Source organism: Argiope bruennichi, chromosome 1, assembly GCF_947563725.1.
Source record: "Argiope bruennichi chromosome 1, qqArgBrue1.1, whole genome shotgun sequence".
NCBI classification, from domain to species: domain Eukaryota; kingdom Metazoa; phylum Arthropoda; class Arachnida; order Araneae; family Araneidae; genus Argiope; species Argiope bruennichi.
The window spans coordinates 66,846,149-66,867,602 of record NC_079151.1 but is presented as its reverse complement, the minus strand read 5'-3'; the positions used below and the strand labels follow the sequence as shown (position 1 = coordinate 66,867,602).

The 21,454-nt window shown below is 29.7% G+C and overlaps 1 long non-coding RNA gene across 3 annotated transcripts in view; it reads right to left on the bottom strand.

Annotated features, from left to right (window-relative positions):
• Positions 1–21,454, bottom strand: part of LOC129980028 (uncharacterized) — a 186,380-nt gene that overhangs the window by 75,983 nt on the left and 88,943 nt on the right. The gene's annotated exons all lie outside the window — the stretch shown is intronic.

Below are 21,454 nucleotides of genomic sequence, written 5' to 3'. Positions count from 1 at the left end.
TTGAACGTATTATAACACGAGAAAATGATAGTTTTGGAAATAAAAATGTTTACTATAGCAACTGTATGAATCCTGCAGCTTTTTTAAATAACATTTTCTTTTTCTTTTCTTCGATTTATTCCTATATATAGTATGACTATATATAAAATATATAATATAGTATAAATATGATATAAAAATTCTCTATACAAATATGTTTGTCAATCTGAGAATATGTAAACATTCTTATTGAAAAAAAAGAGAAGTAGATAAATTTGATATGTAGATACAACATTAAATTTGTAGAGATATATTTATTTCTAGATTACTAGTTTTGTGTTGTTTGTTTTCTTTGATGCTTCAAATGGATGAAAGGCTACAATTTTTATCTCTCAGTCTGTATGTAAGTGAATACAATAGCTGTTAATTTTCTAACGAGGTAGGAAAATGTGATATGTGGTTAAATCAAAATTCCAGAATTGCCTGAAATTTTACATCATTATAAAATATTGATCCAAAATGCACGCTCGCTTCTGTTGATTATACGACATCGCCTTAGTAATACACAATGCCCAATACTGTCGAAGTATAGAGAAAGTTGTGGGGAGAACACTCCGGTTAAATAATCGAGGGAAGACCTATAGCTCGCTTTCAGTCACAGCCACATCCATCTCTCACTGATTGATATTCACCGCCAATTTCCAACTCGAGTTCTCAAACCCACCTCATATGCGACGTTCCCCCAAAGAACGGCTTCTTCCTCTACCTTTTCCTGAAAACTCGGCTCCTTTCAAATTTCTCCATCCTACCAAGAGTATTTCCTACGACTTCCTACGGTGATGTGAATATGCTGGGTCCCTCACGTGAAGCCAGACCTGTGCTTTTGTGCGCAGCCCAGCAACTAATGGAAAAGGAGACGGGGGTATTTGCGCTCCACTGTGTACCAGAGCTGGCGCCGACCCCCATACTGCGTCAATCCCTGGTTCCCCGCGCATCAATCATGCTACGCACGAGTTGTTATTAATAGCGTCCATAATTGACGGAGGTTCCTACCCTCCCCCCTTTCCGAGCTTAATTATAAGGCAGTGGGATACAATCCGTTGGCCAGGTGGACAGGGGGGAACAGCGATTTTTGGAACAGCTTTGAATCTTAAGACCTCCCCCCCCCCTTCTTGCCATCTCTTTGTGCATCATTTCAGATTTATAAGCTCGTTTTGAAGATATGCAGTTGTTTAACCCTCTCTTAGCCGAATTCGTACGTTTCGAGTTTGGACAACTCACAAATCAATTAGAACTGCTTGTTTCCACCAATGTTTGTTGTAGATCAAAATTACGAAAGGCACTGGTTGTTCAACATAATGTTTATTACTGGCTTTCTGGAAGTTTATGCTTTATTTGCTACAAATATTTTGAATGAAAGTCTAGAAAAGTTGTTATTGTTATTGAGAATGATGTATTTAAGCATTGTGTATTCAATATTTATTAAAAATTTTAAAATCAAAAGCACGTGGATAAACTGTTGCCTAAAATATTGTTTTTGATGTCTACATTTTGTAGAAAATATTCAAATGTTTTAAAACTAAAATACAACGATTGTGGGTAATAATTGATATCAGCAATTTTATGTGTAAACTGGAATTTTAATTGTATTTATTGCAACAAAAAATTAGACCAATTTAAATATAAAACTGCCTGCGCTAACACTGCTTGAAATTCATTGTTGACAAAAAATATTGCATTGGATATAATTAAATCAACCTCGATAATAAAAAAAGGACTCTTTCTTTATAATGGCAAGGTCATTAAATTTTATTTCTGAAATACAATAGTATGCTGGCACAGAAGGTAATAAAGAGTTTTTCAGAATTAAAATTAAAATTTTTTTTTTTTTGGAATCCTGTTGACAAAATAGGCCAAAAGCAATAAAAAGTAGAAAATTAGCTGTAATTTGAACGTTATGTGAGTGTAAAAATAATTATTTCTGAACAATATTTTTTTTATATAAATATCATACATTTTATGTGTCCTCCAATATAAACCAATTAATTATTTTTCAACCAATTTGCAAGAAATCTATTTTGACTTAAAAACCTTTATTTCAAAATGCATAATCAATGACAAATAAAGGGGAGGAAAATAGAAAAGAAGCTAATCAGCAGCTTTTCTAATGCAAATCATAAAACTAATTATAATAAAATATTTTAAGTGGGAAAAGATTTGAGATTAATCATCGATTAAATATTTTTTTTTTCCTTCTTCATTTTTGAATAACATTTATTTTACTATAATTATAATTGTCCTGTTACGCTGAAAAATTTTATAATATTTATATAGGCTGTTTACTACAATAGTTACTGATTTTCCAATTGTCCTTGTTTTTCAAAAGTTTAGGTTCAATGAATATACAACCTTGTATAAAAGCATATTTTTAATTTTCGGCAGAAAATTGCTATGTTAAAATATAAACTCGCAATTACCTGGAAATAATATATATTTATAATATAATATGAATTAAAACAAATATTGTTTTTTTTTGCCATAAATTATCCATCAAATATTTACTTCAAATAAAATTCAGTTTAATCAAAAAAAAAAAAAAAAGTCAAATTACTTTATATGAAAGGTACTGAATGATTTACAATACAAGATTTCCTCTTTTTTTTTTTTTTTTTTTTTTAAGTGAAGAACGAATTAACTATATCATTGATAAGAATAATTACAGAAGAAAACTACACGTTTATTATAAATTTAAAGGTACATGGATTTCCTTTTAAAATAATGAATGATTTTCTTATAAGTTACTAAGTTTTAAAAATAAATAAGTTTTGTCGAGAATTCTGCTTTGTATGTTTCAAACAAATCATTTATATGTCTAATTGGTAGTAACTGCTATAAAATAAATTGATGCTATTAACTTTACCATAATACAAAAATTTTATTAAAAAAAATTACTTTAGGTTGCACTTGAATTTCGTGTTTTTAAAATAATACTGCAAAGTCAATGGGAAAGAGAGAGAGATCAAAAGAAAAAAAGAGAAAGAGAGATCAAAACGTATTTTTAAAAAAACTAATTGAAAACTCATTATTGTCCACAATGATACTGACAATTTTTTTTAGATTTAACTTTTCTTTTTAAATTTGGTTTTAAATTAGAATGCAGAAAATTTTATTTTAGAAAAAAAAGATCGCATTATGTTAGCTTTCGTGCCATTGAGCACTTAAGCCAAAACCATCAATTATCGTGCATTTAATCCGAAGTAAAATTCCCCAAAGTGATATGTTTAATTAAAATACGTTTTATTAAGTGTGATTTTGAAAAAATATACGGAAGCAAAAATATTTTTAAACAAAAATAATATCTCATTAAATTAAATGTAGAAATGAAGAGTTGTCGTAGGTCCTATGTTGCTTAACAGCCTTTCTCATATGTTGTTCTCTGCAAATGAATAGCACTTTTGGGAGGGGGAATTAAATGCTGACTTTATTTTTTTAAATTGTGAAAAAAAAACACGAAAATATTTTAATGGAACTAAATAATTGGCTAATCATATGAAATACATATCAAATACATGTTTCGATTATAGAGGCGGACACCAGTCCATGCTCTTAACATTTATACTCTTTCTATTTATCTATCTGATTGAAAGGATATTGCTGTTTTTGGATGCTAAATGTTACGATTAATTTTAGGTCAATGGAAAGCCAGCAAGGATAAGTTTTCTCATTAGTATCTAACACTTTATTACAAAAATTTTGCACAATTTTTTTTCTCTTATAATACACTAGCGTAAGTGATTTCGTAATTTTTTTAATACATATCATGCAATTTGAGTTAGTTTATTGTAGTCCTATTAGCACAACAACGATTTTTGCAATATTAATAACATTATTGTTCGGCATTCAGAATATCGGACAATATTTTGCGCTAACATAGAATGAAAAAAAAATTAATGTGAAGATTGAGTCTCTTATTGTCAACCAGTTGGGTCCAAAATTTGATACAGATGTGTAATTTTTTTTAGAAATATGACTACATAAAAAATTTCATTTATGAAATTAATATTAATTTATGCTTACGCTTTGCGAGTTATCATATTCATAAACAGAACACATGAATGAAAAGATGGAGGAATACGGAACCTTTGACGGTACAGAAATGGATGTCGAATTGCAATTCTGATGATAAAACAACATGTCAAATTTCGTCTATAGGGTTCGTCATATTTATACATTATCCTCAGATACATGGTAGACAGATTTCATATAATTTACAATTTTGGTGTTAAGTTAATAATGTAGTAGAAATAATTTTAAAAAAATCATCACGATCTTAAATCTTTTAAACTGTTAGTTGATCGATTTTTTTTAATATAATAAATATAATATAATTTAATATAATAAATAATATAATAAATATTTAAATATATAAATTGCAGAAATCAACTGTTTATCTATACTTATAATAAAGTTCAATGTGTGTGTGTGTGAATGTCTGTGTGTTGGCGCTCTACAGGCCAGACCGTTCGACCAACAGCTACGAAATTTGGCACGTGTATACCTTGGAGGCCGAGAATGTGCACCTCGGGGTTATTTTTTCGAATTTATAATTAAAATTTTATTTATTTAAAAAATAAGCGAAATTGTAGCGTGTTTCTGCTATAACTTCCGAAAATACTACAGCACAAAAAAGATTTTTACATCAAGTTAAAGATCAAAAATTTATCTTTTAAATGATACCAATGTTTTAACCTCAAAATTAAATTTCTATTTTTAATTAATTTTTAAATAAATAATTTAACTATATTTTTCAACAATTTTTTTCGTACAAAATAAAAATAAAATTTAAGCTGCACGAGCACGTTTCGCATTCATGGGGAAAAAATTAGCTTTTTTCAAAGTGTTGCCATCACATCGATTAAAGCTCCATTTAAAAATAAATTAAATCTTTTTGGAAATGGAATCTGCAAAAATATGATTTTCGTCACGTGTCTGTAGGAAATGAAACAAATATGAAATATTATTTTTTTCTAAAAAATAAATTCAAGAACAATTATTTTATGATCTTTTACACTATCTGTATTATTAATCCAATAAATCAGTTTTATTTTAAGGCAAGTTTTGTTTAATATGAACAGGATATCCATTCAAATCAGGGCCACACTGCTAATTTGTAAACCTTTAGTAATAGACACAGATCTGCTAAAATGGTCTAAATGGAAAATGATTATATTTTATGTAACTTGATCCAATAAATACTCTAATATATAACGAATTTTTGATTTTACATAAAGCTTCTGCTGTGGAAATCACGTTTACAAAATGTTCTTGAAACACTAATATTTTAAATAAAGAATTAATTTCCAATCAACAAAATCAATCACTTAAACTGACTGATTTATAAAAATTTGAATATCACTATTCAAAAAAAAAAAAAAAAAAAAAAAAAAAGGATAATTTTAGATTTTCTATTGATCGTTTTAAAGAAAATACGCCAATCAGCGCGCAGGTTTCTCAAGATTAATTGGCCTTAGATTATGAAAATGTTGAGTTTTTCTAAATTTTTAACATTCAAAACTTCATAAATCAGTCTTAGTTAATCGTGGAAAATAGAAACATTCATTCATTTATTTAAAATTTGGTGTGTCCAGAATATTTCTCAGAAAATGATACCTTACTGCATAAAATTTAGACTTTATAATTTTTGAAATATATTTATAGGTCGGAACAAAATATTATTATTGATTTCATTTCAATCCTTTTGAAAGCAAAACTAAAAACTGAATTTTATGCTGAATCTGAGAAATTTTTGTTGAATTATTCTTTGAGATATTACGCAAATTATGAAAAATATTTTGTAGTTCACATAAGACTTAAATACCGAACGATTCTGTTTGCAGTACTCATATTCAATAATAATAATAATAAATAAATAACAACAAAAATGATAAATAAAATAAAACGCTTGGTTTCATTAAAAAATATCTTTACATTAATTGCAATTTCAGCATTTCCACTTTAAATTAAAGTTGAAGTTTTACCGGAAATGACAACAAATTAGCAAAATATATATAGTAAATTGAACGAAACTATCTAAACAACAGTATAAGTTTGGTATGACTATCAAAATTTGAAGATTAAAAATGTTTTGTTTGAGTAGCTATTAAGAGACAAGTTACTTAAAATATTTAATTGAAAATTGTAGCGAGCGGTGATACTGGTGAACCGGCTGGTCGCCAAAGGCGGCTAGTTGAATAATAATTTTATGTGTAGTTCCCACAACTGTAGATGAAAATTGTTCAAAAGTATTTATGTATTGATAAGTAAATTTATTTAAATTTCTTTTTTGATTGTAGCAAACTACTTGAATGAATTATTGTACTTTCCCATTTATATGTATACTTTGAATTGCAAGGTGCCTTTGTTACCCGAAACAGGCAGGAAATTCTAAAACTTTAAACAACCTTTCTCTCTATATATAGTACATACTTCCATAGTCAGAATCTTAATTTAAAAAAAAAAGACTTCGATTATAGAAAAGAAAAGGTGTTTTAATGCAACAAACAATTGACCATTTTTTGACTATTTGACATTTTTTTGACAATTGACCATTTGACCATTGATGGAGAAATCTACTTCTCTTTGAATAATAATTTTATATGTTGATCTTCCTACTGTAAACGAAAATTTTTACAGAAACATTTATTTGTCGATTTGTTTTCCTTTTTGGCTATTTTCCTATTATCCGCCATTTTTGTTTATCCACAGTTGCTGCAACCTTCCATATGCTGTTTATATATCCATTTATATACCAAAAGATTTCAATTTTTAAAAAATTATATTTAGTCAGTTATTTCATAATGTGATTATTTTAGAAATCTAGAAAATTTTCGAAGCAATTTCAAGGCCGTCCTCTTATTTAACTGCATAATTTTCAGTATAAATTCATTATAAAATCTTTATTATAGTGTTCTCATTCCGCTAGAAAAGCCTTGAAAAATGTCCTTGTCTTGCTTCTGAAGAAGCTTTCATACAAAATACTTTACCCTTACGCAAATAAATTGTTTTGGATTTTTTTTTTAAATAGAAGTATTTTAGTTGAATTACTATCTATATGTATAAATTGCATGGAGTCACTTTTGAAATGTGCCAATATAAAATATTCTTTATTCCCTATCTAAATGTGGTACAGATTTAAGTTCAATTAATTCTGAGAAATATCATATAGCTGCGGCTTATAAATGTGCTTATTATCAAACACTTCACCTTATAAAATTTTTTTCCTCCAGTCACATAGCCTTCAAATGAAACTGAAAAAGAACGATTCTCATAAAACTAACATAATTAACTGAAGGCAATTCAAAGGGAGAAAGTCGCAGCGTTCTGTGCAGCCGCGATGAATGGTGTCAAGAACGAAATCTTCTGTGAGAAAAGTTGATTAGCCGAGTTGAGATGCTTGAGTGCTTCTCAGTCGATAAGGGCCTATTAAAAAAGTGAAGATAAAGAGAGAGAAAAAAATCTCCACTAGAAATAAAAAAACAAAAAAAGATTGGAATCATCTTCTCCAATGTTAAATCGATATTTTTTTTGCCGAGAGTCTTTTTTTTTTTTTTTTTTTTTGGTTTTTAAGTTAGTTAAAAGCAAAGATTATTTTTTAAAAGGAAAGAAAGAAGGGGGAAAAAGGGGCAGTCAAATATTTTTGCCTCGAAATGATGAGAGGAAATGCGCAGTGCTTCTAAAAATATTTTCGAAAAATAGTAATTTTTTTTCTTTCTTTTTAATTCTAAATGCTAATTTGTATAAAGTTAAAAAAAAAAAACACGCACACCAGTTTCTAATATTTGTTAAAAATTCTTGGAGTTCAATGACAGGTACATAATAACAAAATTGAAAAACTTTATATTTAAGAATTAAAAGTTTTTCTTTTCAAAATGTAGCTACAAAATTATTCCAGTAAAATTATGATTTAGAACAGTTCTAAATCATAATTTCGAAATATCGAATAATATCATAATATCGAAAAGAAATGTCATTTCAACTACTCACAGAGAAAATTAAAAAAATATTTAATGAAGACAAAACATTTTAGTTGCTGAAGCTGAGCAATAATTCAGTTTATTTTTCTTTTTACTGGGACTAAGTTTTTAAACTACATTTTATAAATTAATATGCTTTTTTCCCCTCCTTTTAAAATTAAACTTTTCGGATTGTATGAGTGATAAATTAAAACATAATGCTCTCTTAAAATATCTACCGATTTTTTTTTTCTGTATTTTGAATTTGCATTTATTTATTATTTTTCGAATCGTTCAATCAAAATATTTTTTGTTCTACATCTTATCTGTAATATCTCTGGCTAATTGTAAATTCGCATTTCGAAAGGCATTATGGACTGAATTTTCCGTAAGCGTTTACCTAGGAGCAATTATACTACTGGTGTATGATATCATATGTGTTCCTACGTTTTTTATTAAATCAAAAGAACAAGAATTCCTTGAAATCGAACATATTTCGATTGAAATATAGAGTACTTCTATCTTTCCAAACAAGTCAATAATGCAAAAATCTAAATTTAAAAATGCTTTTTACTTTACAAATATAAAAGTTTTATTCAATACTATTTAAATGGCCATAATATTTGCCTTCCCCATTTGAATTGTCAATTACTCTATTAATGATTTTAATAGTCTACGATTTATTCATTCATTGTTAAAAGAGTCTTCTTGCATAAAAAAAAATGCATATTAATTGTTCACCAGTATAGTGCCAATCTATTAATCTGTAACATCTATATCTATTATAATTCGTACGTTCAGCATTTATAATAAAAAACTGAAATTGCATCCATGGTATGCAATGATGACAAATTTTGTGTTTGTATGCATTACAGCAGTGGTTCTTAACCTTTTTAAGCCGCGACCCAAATTTGAGAAATATTTGAGAAAAAGTCAAAATTTTTTCATTGCTTTATTTTAGATTGTATTTTTAAAAAATCTTCAATCCTACGATGATGATTTTTTTTAACTTAGAAATTTTTTATTTATTTTTTTAATAATAAAGATAAACAAAAGTACTTTTCGATCCAAGGAAAATTTAATTAATAATCAAGTGTTTTTAATAATTTTTATTGACCAAATTAAAATAAATTTATAACTTTTTGAAAATAATTGACATTTTAACTTATTCCTAAAAAAAAAGAAATATCAATACATATGTTAAGTCTTTTAAATTTTAAATGCAAGTCATACAGTTTTAATGAGAACCTTGTGCTTGAATACATTTTGAAAGATCTTCAAACCTTGGTTGAATGCTTGTCAAGGAGCATCTTGTATCTATTTCAGGATTTAACTTGTTCCGGTAATTGTTTTTGATTACACACAGAGCCGAAAAACCAGCCTCACACATATATGTTGTTGCAAAGGGCAATAATACTTTTAGGGCTTCTTTAACAATTATTGGCTTTTCGGTTTTTAATTTTAACCAGAAAGCACATAAAGATTCAGTTTTTTTGTAGAAATTGTATCGAAGTGCTTGGTTACTTTGTGTTTCTATTAATTGTTCTTGAAATTGATTAATATTAACAAATTTCTCATGCAAATCACTTACATCAAAATTAAATGGCATTCGAACCCAATTATATTTGAAAACATCGTCTGCAGGGAAATATCTGCAGGGAATATTTTTTGATCTTGTTAATCACATTCATTTTCGATTGTTGATATTTATTCAAGTCGTCATTTCTAAAATGTCTGAAATTTGGTGTATTACTAACTTTTTTGGTTCGACTCAGCGCGACCCAAGAAATATGCTTCGCGACCCAATTTTGGGTCGCGACCCATAGGTTAAGAACCGCTGCATTACAGAATAAGTAGCAATACATATAAAGTGCGTAATATATCCGTTAAAAAATGCTTTCAATATACTTTTATATTTTTCCATCATTGAAATAAGGAAGCTAAAATGTATGCATTTGTATTGTTATTTTTCAGTCAGTGACTTTATATTTAAGATATGTACACAAGTAGCTACTAAAAGTTAAATTTAAGATCATTTTATAATTTCTTTTAAAATTCTTCTGCAGTATTACAAGAAAAGGCAGGGCCAAATTAAGCCTTGAGATTGTCTTTAGGTATTGAAAATTTGGAGGCATCTTTCCCTCCCTTATTTTCTACAAATATTTTTTTATTTAATTTTAATTTCTACAAATATAAGTTTTTATGTGACAGATGCTAAAATAATAAAACTTTAATTTATAGGTCACCTTAAAGAGAGTTGGTATTAATGTCTAGAGTGTAAAATTTTTTAACTTTAAATTTCAGAATTATTTTAAGCAAAATGATAAAAGAAATTACAAAAATTTTGAATCCAATCTAAGAACTCAATCAATGGCGCAACTTCAGAGTAGCAAGATTAGAAATATGTTCTGGCGCCTCGGTCTTAGGGCGCTCCACTTGAGTTAAAAGAATTGCATTTATTGACGCTACTACTGTTCCGTTAGAACTCAATATTCCTGTTAGAATTTGAAATCTATTAAAGTCAACTAAAAATATTATAAAGATTGATAAATCATCTTGAAAGATAAAGTATTATTATTCTTGGTAATAGGGATGAATTTTTAAATTACATCATCTAAATATTTTTATAGTTCCTTATACTTTTTAATACAAAGTTTAGAAACATGATTTGAACAAAACAGGAAACATGAACATGAAACAAGACATAGAAAAAAAAAAGAATCCTTTAAAATAATGTTCGAAAACTGAAACATGATTTCAATTAGTTCGAGTGCAAATCTTGTAAATCAAATGAAAACTCACAATTCAATTATCTTGAAAATATAGGTTACAAAAATCCTAAGATTTTCAAATTTGTGGAAATCCTATCTCATCCTTTGTTGTTATATACTTTGCCTATTTCATAATCTGACCTTGAAAATAAGGATATATCCTACTATGAATATTTTATTTTTCAATAAAAGTAATCTATGCACAAGTGCAAGATGACTATTAAATACAAATATTGAATAATTTTACTTCACATATATAAAAAAGAAAATGATAAATGCACCAGTATAATGAACATTATAAATAAAAGTTCAGGCTAGGCCAGCGCCTGGTCCCGGTTCTAACAAAAAAATTTTCAAATGCATCTTAAAATCTAAAGTATTTCCATAATCATGAAGAAGGAATAAAAATGTGTTTTCTATTTAACCATTTCTATCTCCCTTTTTTTAAAAGTACAACTATTTTAAATATATAAATAGATATAATATTGCATGGCAAATTTTTTGCATTTTATTTGCACTTAAAGATAATATAATTTGGTTTGTGAAAATCAGAAAATCGTGTAAGCGGAATGTCGCGTGCAAATTGTAATTTCAAGCTAACCCTAATGCATTTATAAAAAATGCAAGTGTTATTATAACATTCCGGAGAAAACGAAGTTTTTCACTGTCAAATGGCAATTGGTTTCTTCTGATGGCAAATCATATTGTAGAATAGAGTTGTAATGGAAAAAAAAGCAGAATAATCTAATGCTATCTGTGGTTATCATAAATAAGGAAAAAATCACCAAGAGGGCTACTTTTTTCTATAAAATTATAAACAGATGTGTTAAAAATTCTGCAAAAAAGCTCAATAGTTTTCTTTCAAGACTTTAAACTGTTTTATTATGGGAATAATTATATAGATATCGAATAAATTTAAGAAATCATAACAGACACACACTCCAAAAATTCTTTGAATATTCGTGATTTCGTCCACAATTTTTAAAAAAACATCAAGATTTCCCCCCCTTTTTTTCAAAACAGGACAAAATAAACAGCGAAGAAAACCGCATGTTTGCTATCTTATAAAAATAGACGTCTTCGACTCATTTCGTAAACCTTGTTATCTTTTAGGCAGCTCAGAAAGGGTGTAAAACAATTCCTTTCTTCTTCACCGTTCGTTACCCAACTGGCGGCGATGTCAATCGGAGGCTGGCGCGAAAAGATTGATTTGGCGCTGCTCGTTGGCGATCGATGGTAATTCTGCAATTTCCTCTCTCGCTGTTTGCTCAGCTTCCAATTCAATTGAATAAATGCATCCCGGAGCTTTGGAGGATAACCATGTTCTATTTTCGTTGAGTCCCTGCGGACGAGTCTCGTGCAGAGTTTTATTAAACTGAGTTTGCACTGGCTTTTGATCGATACTCTTCTGATTGACGCAAGTGATGAAAATTAAAGAATTCCGAGCTCTTTGGCTGATGCCTTGGCTTAAAGACGAGCCTCTCGTCGCTTCAGAAAGAGAATTTATCAAAGTTACTCATTTAAAATCCCGACTCAGCATGCGTATTAGGAGAGGAAATCTATTTAGTATTCTTTTATTGGATGTTGCGCATTTATCAGACTCCGACTCGCTGACTTGGGGACTTATTATGTCCTAGATTTTTAGATAAATCACAGAAGAGGTGCAGCGTATGAAAATTTATACCTCGCGAAAGACGAGAACCAACAATAACAAGTTTCGAATTAATTACTAACTTTATTTCGCAGTTTCGAATTTTGAAAATTTTCCCCTCCCATAAAAAAAAAGTATTAATTACACGTGCGTAATTCTAGATCAGGTACGATTTCTTTGAACAATTTCTAACTAGCGAGGAAAGATAATTACCGTGGATAGTATAGTGTTCAACTACACCGTTGTGGAGAGCTGAACTCTTTTACTTGGAACCTATATTTGCTCGCTTTTCGCATAGACTTAAATAATTTATATTGTTTTCAAATGAAAGAGTAATTTTGTAAAATAACAAAGCTTCGAGAAACATTTGAAATTGTTTTACCTGAACATAATTCGACAAGTATAAATGAATTTGCCTACATTTCAAGCCTATTTCGTTTTCGATCTTTAAAGGCATGATTAAGTTTATCTTAATCATCATTTAATTTATCTTTCGTCATGGAACTTCATATGTTTCATTACATTTATAAAATAAAATGAGACAAAACTCACTAATATTTAGTAAAATAAAAAAAAATATATCGCATAACTTTTCTGAGTGAATATTTATCAGTAAGAAATCGCGAATATTCTTAAAATATTTGAGTTTATAGTTGAAAAAATAAATTTTTCTCCGAAGTTATTTGGAAAAAATAGTAATAATGAGATGTTAAATATTTGTTTCGAAAATTTGGACAATAAAAACTTGAATTGACAAAATATTTGAATTTAGTCGTGTATTACTTATTGCCGATATAAGTAAATATTAGTTTCTTTCAGCTCGTGCAGAAAATTGTAAATTCTGTTAAATTAGGACTCCCCTGCACTTTAGAAGATGTTTTAAAACATACGCTTGATGAACAATAAATAATTGATAGTGTCTATGCATGTTGATTGATTTTAATTTTCCTTTTTGTATTGAATTTCTTTTTTCTCAGAAGCATTCAACCTTTTTTTTTTTTTAAGCCAAGTATTGTAAATTTATTTATCTCTCTTTAAAATTAACCTCTTGTTTTGTGAAAGGTTTCAGATTTTTCAAATCACCATTTTCTTAAAGTCTATAAAGTCCAAATTTTATACAATCCTTCGGTTTCATAATTAAAAAGACATTCCGTAAAATATTCTTGATTATTTAATTTTTAAAATGTTTTAATTTGTACAAGCAAATCTGATCCAACTATGAAGTATTCTAAATGACGAACATTCCTCTGTTAAATGCCAATGCTAACCAAAAATTCGCTATTTCAACTTTAGCTAACATGAAACAAGTGAAAGAAAAATGTTCCTTTCGAACATTTGAAAATATTGAGAACTTGCAACAAGCAATTTTAAACAATTCAACTAAAGATTATCGGTACTATAACTACTACAACGAATTTCTTGATCAGTATATTAAATAATCATTTTTCTGAAAAAATATTTCATTTTTTTTTAGTTTTATTTTGAAACTGATATATTATATATATAATATACGTAGATGGTTAAGTAGATGAAATATGAAAAAAATTTCATCTTTGTATATGGATGTGTATGAATTTTAATTAATTATATCTAAAGGTTACGGAAATAGCTGTTTAAAAGAAGAGTATGTAACAAAGAATTATAATTTTTTTCAAAGATATCTAGAAATAAGCATATTAAATAACACACGAAATGAAATTATTTCGACGCCGATTGAAATATAACGAACTCCTCTGACGGCTCAACTTTCTCTCTCTCTCAAATAAAATTTCTTTTTCGAGAAATAATTTTTTCATTTGCCTTTATTTATTCCTTTTATTTATTTATTTTTCCTTGCTATAGGATGGATGCATTGCACATTAGTTCAATTTACACTCTCCGCCAAATTTCCACATCAATTATTTGTTCACATATCTCTACAAATAAATCTACAACCTAATCTTTGCTGTGTGAATCCAACAACTCATTGACATCGTTTTTCTATCAGCTTCCAAGTGTGCTTGGCTGAATTGGCAACTTTTTCTGTCACGTAATCGACTATATCAGTTTCTAGAGGATTTTTCATTAGCTAATTTTTGGGAAAGAATGAAAAACTTATGAGTTATATATATATATATGCATTTGCATTATGTTTTAAAATGGGAATTTCTCGATGTGGGAAAATGAAACTTTGAGTACTCCCAAGTCGAGATAGTGTTGTACTCAGTTATAACCTTGTCAACGTATCAATATAAAAGATATGAAATTTAAATTTCTTTCCCTATACAAATATATTTATGAAATTTTTCAAAATTCCAATCAGTAAATCTCTTTTTCAAAGCATAGCTCAGGCAATCATATTTCTAAGCAACTCTGTCTGGCTATTTGATACAAATGAGACATTATTGAATGGTGAAGTTGTTTAGATAAAGAAAAGAATATTTGATAAAGGTAAAGAAATTTTGATTTATTGAACGCGAAAGACAGTTACAATTGCTCACTATGACTTTCAGTATAATTACGTTTCTGCTTCTTCAAGAATCAGTTGCTTTGACAGAAATATTCAAAGGAACAATGCATACCAGACGGCAAGAGAGTATTCGTCTATATAAAAACGCGGAGTGCTTCGAGGAAGAGTCAACTATTGACAGCCCATCTGGTACAAAATTCGACGATCAGCAAACGAAATTTCAAAGAATGTTGCAACAAAAGTTTTCCGAAAGATATTAAGTTCCACACAAATAAGTTTAATTTTCAACAGATCATAGCTGGGAATAAAGAGAATTTTAAACTGAAGACATATTTTCTGAAAACATTTATCAACAACTTTATATTTACAATTAAAAGTTTTATACTTTTAATTTTAGAATACTAAAATATAATTAATTTACGAAATTAAAAAAGTAAAAGAAAAATGATGGAAACACACTTATTGGTACTGTTCCATACTTTATAAACTTCACGATGAAATGAGAAACGAATGCCATTCCGAGTAATGATAGGTAATTCTTTTCAAACAATTACAAATTTAGAATACATGTTATTGCTCAACGTTTCAACGTAGCCTTTCGAAATTTTGTCTAAACAGATCAAAGTTCAAAAATGAAGAAGAGCGGAGAGGTTGCATGCCCATAAACAAATTGTTCATAACTTCGTTGAATGAACAATAAGACAGCTCTAGAAAGTTACGAAACATTCCAAACGTCACAACTTCTAAGTCCTCACCTCAATATCTATATTTCTGTAATCGCATATCTAGGAGGGGGAGGGGAGAACTCAGACCACACAGTTCAGTCCAGCTGCCAGGACGCTAAGTACTTTTATTGCTATAATATTTGGTTAAGCATCGTAGATGTAACACATAGCCCTTTCGGCTACCTTCCCTTTCCACCTTTTCCTGGTAAGATCCTCTGCTCATTATACCATGCATAGAGAGACTTCCGAAGATGCACCCAGTCCGAGGCAAGGCTAGCGGGCCATTAGCTACGACCCCCCACACATCACTGGCAGTTGATGTTAGAGCCGAGGGGGACTGGCCGTACATTAGCCTTAATTTCCTACCAGGCGAAGCCATATATCCCCCACTAAAACGCCGTCGAGTCCCATTCCGAACGATACTGGAGTCAGTAAATTTATTCCGGAGGCCATGCGAGGGCCAATCGATGGTTCACAAAAGGAAATTTTAATAAGATAATTTTAGAAATCCCTGTGCCCATTCAGTTCGCGGAGAATGAGACACTAACAGCTTCGCTGTGCTATAGGCTCTTATATATCAAGTAAAGATACCCGAAAGATGGCAGACAAGGGAAGGAAGAGAGTTCAGAGTCAAGTTTGGGGGGATTTAGAGAGAGCGCCCGAGTTCTGCCAGAGTGTGTTTGGCAAAGGATGGCTGCCAGCTTCCAAAGACTCCACTAAATTTCGCGAGTAAGTTGGGTTGGCGACAGATGCACAACGCAAGTTTAAACCGCCGCTAACTCACTAGGGTCTAGGAGAGAGTTTTACTTTTGTAGCTCCATATTTCATTTAAAATTATTGAATTTAATTTTTGATCGAAAGTTGTGAAAACAGATATTCTTGCTTATCATCAACAAATGTAAAATGGTTCTCTTTTATTTATATTTTAAAATGGATGACAGGAAATAATATTTTCCAATAAATGAAATCTCTCCATCTGATCTAAAATAAAAATACTTTCAGGAATCAAAATTCCAATGAATTTCTTATTTTTATAACAAAGATGAGAATTTAGCTGGAGGAATTCTAGTAATAGTTTTAAAGAATATATAAAGTCCAAAATGCAATTACGATTTAAAGGTGTTTCTCTACTTAGGAAACATAAACAAAAACAAAATGAAATTTATAAATAAAACAATTTGAAAATTTAGCAATCTTGCTAAAAGTGGGAAACTCAACCCAGAGCGTTGAATGATTTAACAAGAATATTATAATGCCATTTCTTTTCATAATATTTAAATTTTTTACCCTCCATTACCAGTATTGCGTTTAGTTTTCGTATCTAATAATTTAAAAGGTATGAATTATTTCACAAAAAATAGATTTTGCATCATTCAGCACGCTATTTACAGTTAGTATTTAAACATTATCACGTTAATCTATACTTATATAAAGTTCAATGTGTATGTATGTGTGTGTGGGGGGGGGGCTCTACAGGCAAGACCGTTCGACCTGCAGCTACCAAACTTGGCACATGCATACCTTGGAGGTCGGGAATATGCACCTGGGGTCCCCTTTTTTGAATTTTTAATTAGAATTTTAATTATTGATTAAAAACTAACTTTCCCGCCCAAAAAATCTTTTTATTTCCACACCGCCAAATGAGTAAGGCTTCAGTTTTTTTCCCCCACGCTAAAGAGGATAGGCTTAAGAAATTTTTGGCAAATTATTTCAAAAGATTCTGTTTATTTTCTTAATGTTTGATGCGTTTAAAATTAAACATTGTTAATTAATCGATCTTTCAGATTCATTCTGAAGGACTTTTGAATTAAAATAAAACAGAATAAAAGAAATTAAAAATGTCTAATCTGCATAGCGTTACCCCAACTGGAGTAGAAAATTCACGCATTTGCGTTACCGTAACTGGCGTTGAAAATTCACGCATGCGCATTGTGTTCTGATTTTTGAAAACTATTTTCAACGGATGCGGACTTGATTTAAATTATTTTTAGGTTAGTTGTATGCTTTTGTAATTAAATTGTATTTATGTTAGTTATATATTTTTTTGTATATGCTTATAGTTTTAAGTACATCGTTTTTTTAAGTAGTTTTTGAAAGCCTGTTTTCGACCGATAATTTTAAACGATTCTGTTTATTTTCTTAGTGTTTGATGCATTTAAAATTAAACATTGTTAATGAATCGATCTGCTCATGATGAATCTGAGAAAATTTTGTTGACAAATTCGTGATATATTACATAAATTAAGAAAGATATTCTTTAGTGCCCATAAGGTTTAAATGCTCAGTGACTCTGTTTTCAGTAATCATATTATAAAAAAAATGCTGTGTTTCAGTAAAAAATATTATTATATTAATTGCAGATTAATCATTTCCACTTTAATTTAAAGCATAAATTCTACGGGAGCTAACAGAAAATTAGAGAGATACATATTACGTTATAGCTGAAGGCCTATAATATTATGAGTGAATTATATGACTAATAAAATTTGTTTTAACTAATAAAATAATGTTAATTAATTGTTTTAACTAATGTTGTTAATTAATGTTTTAACTAAATAATAATAAATAATGTTAATTAATAAATAAGGTTTTAATAAATAATGTTAATTAATAAATAAGGTTTTAATAAATAATGTTAATTAATGTTTTAACTAAATGTTGTTAATTTGTTTTAACTAAATGTTGTTAATTTGTTTTAACTAATAAAATAATGTTAATTTGTTTTAACTAATAAAATAAGTTTTAACTAATAATAAAATGACTAATAAAATAAAGTTTTAAAATATTTTAATGAAGAAGCAATTAAAATGGGAGTTCCATAAAATATTTAATTATTAAAATTTTAACGTGCATTAAGATTGGCGAACCGGCTGGTCGCCAAAGGCGGCTAGTATCTTAATAAAGTGACCAATCAAGAAAAACCTGTTTTATCTCAAATCTATAATGAAAATGAAAAAAAAAAGTCAGGTATTTAAAAAGGGCTTTTTATGTGTTTTCCGAAAATATTATTTATTTAACGCTTTCCCCTTATTTAACAAGCTTTATTGAAGATATATTTTCATTAATTTTTGAAAGTATAAATTGCAAAGAATTTCAATAGAATATATGAATATATAGGAATGATGCAATACGATATATAATTGAAAAAACTAATTCAAAAGAAAATATGATTGGAGGCACATTAAGAAAGTTATTCATTTCAGATAATTCGCGCCAAGTGATTAAAAATTATTTAATTTGGACTCTGTTGCGCTATACTTGGCGTTGAAAACAAGCTACCTTTGGTTATATAGTGTCAAAAAATGTAAAACTACAAATAATATACATAGAAGGGCGGAAGAATAGCAAGAAAGAGCAAATGACTGTGGCTGCGGAAGTTATTATCTACTAGTACAGATCACTAAATTAGGGTAAAAAAGTGAACTCAGTGGCGTAGCCTAAAAGGGCAAGGAGGGGCGGGTTATGATGCCCTGGATATCATTGTTAAAGGGCGTTGCGGAAACAAAATATTAAATTTTTCTTTCCTGCTTTTTAAGCCAAACTTATCACAAGGTCCATGAGACATTTACCTTTAATACATCACGTACGGAATATAAAAAAATAAGAATATCTTGAATAAGGCGTCGAGCGTATTCTTATTTTAGGTGCTTCATAAAAAATAAGCATTAAGATGAAGAATATATTGGACTGGTTAACAATTATTAATTTCTAGAAAAAGAATTGCATTCTAATTTGACAGCCATTCAGAAAAGCCAAAAGTTCAAAAATTCCTTATTTCTGACTTGCACGTATTTAAAGAATGACTGGAAACTGGCCTTTGTTCTTTATAGAATGCAGCATCAACTCCAGCTATAATTTAGGCATCTTATGAGTCTCATATCAGAACACTATAAATTAAATTTTTTAATATAACAATAAACCTTAAAATACCAACAAATCGAAACTTAAAACTTCCAATTCATGCTTGGCTGAATTGGGTCTCAAACTACGACGATTGTTTTGTTGGATTTTTCAACAATAAAATATCATTCCACTGTTAAATGCCGTTCTTCGGAAATAATTAAAAGTCATCTTCACTTAACACATCCTTAAGGAAGTTTATTATCGTTCAACAACTCTTATCTTTTGTTCTGTTATCAATTACTATGCATCACCCACCTTCGAGTCGACACCAAACTTCAACCTTCTTGTGCAGCAACAAATCCCCCAACAACTTCGCTTGCAGAAGAAGGTACCAAAGAGCTCCCTGCGAATTTCGGCCTCAAAGTGAAATCGTGACTGTTTTGTTAATTTGCAAGCTAAGTCATTACTCAGAATTTCCGCAACTTGGCTGAATTTTTAAGACAGTTTATGATTTTGGCTTTAACAATGCATCAAGCTACATTCTCTTACGTATCTTTGCTAAATTATACATGAAATCTGAATTGACGGAAGTTATTTAAATTTTATTCGACTAGGTTTTGACGAGTAATGAAAGTAGTTGGTATCGAATGAATAAACTTTCAGAATTGTAGCTGGAAATTTTTGTGCTTTACGCATTATCACTAATTTATCCCCGATTTATACATAAATTATGTCTCCATATTTTATGTGTAAATGTCTTACATATGTCTGAAATTTATTAGATTTCAACTATTGATGGGCTCAATTTATGACTATTTAGTGTTATCTTTCTACATAATAATCGAATTCTCAGTCTGTATGTCTGTACATTAAAAAAAATGCTAGTTTATAAGTATGAATATAAGTAAATATATTGATTTTTATTTATTAATTCTTCATTCGTAGTATTCGAAGTATTCATTCTGTATGTCTCGTATTCATTCAGTAATTCTAACGGATTTTAGTGAATTTTTTTGTATGATCTCTGGTTTCGGTTTTAGAGAATTATATATAATTTTCTCTTTAAGTTCAAATTTTAAATAAAAATTTTGCGTTTTTGCTTTCATTCTGGCTTATTTCTGGGGAAAGACGGGCACCCTGCACTCGCCAGCTACTTTTATCTTCCCTTTGGCAGTTTGATTTAATTCCACTCCCCCTTTCCATCAATCGGCATCATCATCAGCAGAATGCAACTTACATTCAGACATCAGGGCGTAAAGATAGGTCGTGCAATTAGTCGACAAACAGCGAAGGTCCACCATTTCCCCGGCAACGTCCGGCTCGCTCGATAACAACAGAATCCGGGGGAGTGCCTGGACAATATCCATCTCGGCCGGATTGTGTTTCCTAGATATTTCTCTCTCGATAAGAGATGTCCGCAGGGGGGGGGGTCAGAGGGAGGAGGGCCGAGTGATGTCGGCGCCGAGCCTTCATTAAGGCACGTTCTTCGCTAATTTAGGCCTGATTGGGAGGTAGTCTGTCTTGTGGCGTGTGACGTATTAGGGCCCTGTCGTTTCCTCTCCATCATGTCTCTGGAAACGCTGAAGGACAGAGAGTGGGTATCCATGTTACCACCAACGTAATTCTTCATGTCTCGTTGATTTCCTGAAGCTCCACCGCTATTGGAAGCTTTGAAGAATATCTCATTGCAAAATACAACAGCCAGATTGGCCAGCGCACTGTTGATGAAGTTGAAAATTGCCTTTTATTTGTGCCACAGGCAACCCGTTGCTCCATGTGTACTAATTCTTGAGTTTCTTCCAATGTCTTTAAGAATTTGAAATGTATAGTATGTTTGGCAAAGTTCACTAATGTGTTTTAGAAATAAAGCTTCGGGTATAATTGAGGGATTCAATTAGGTTAGATTGTGTCAAAAAATAAATCTGTTAATCTAAGAATTAACTTAATTTGTAACAATTGCGAAACTAACTTTCAACTTTCTGTCCCTAAAGATACTAATTTTTGAAGGTGCTCAGTATTGAGGG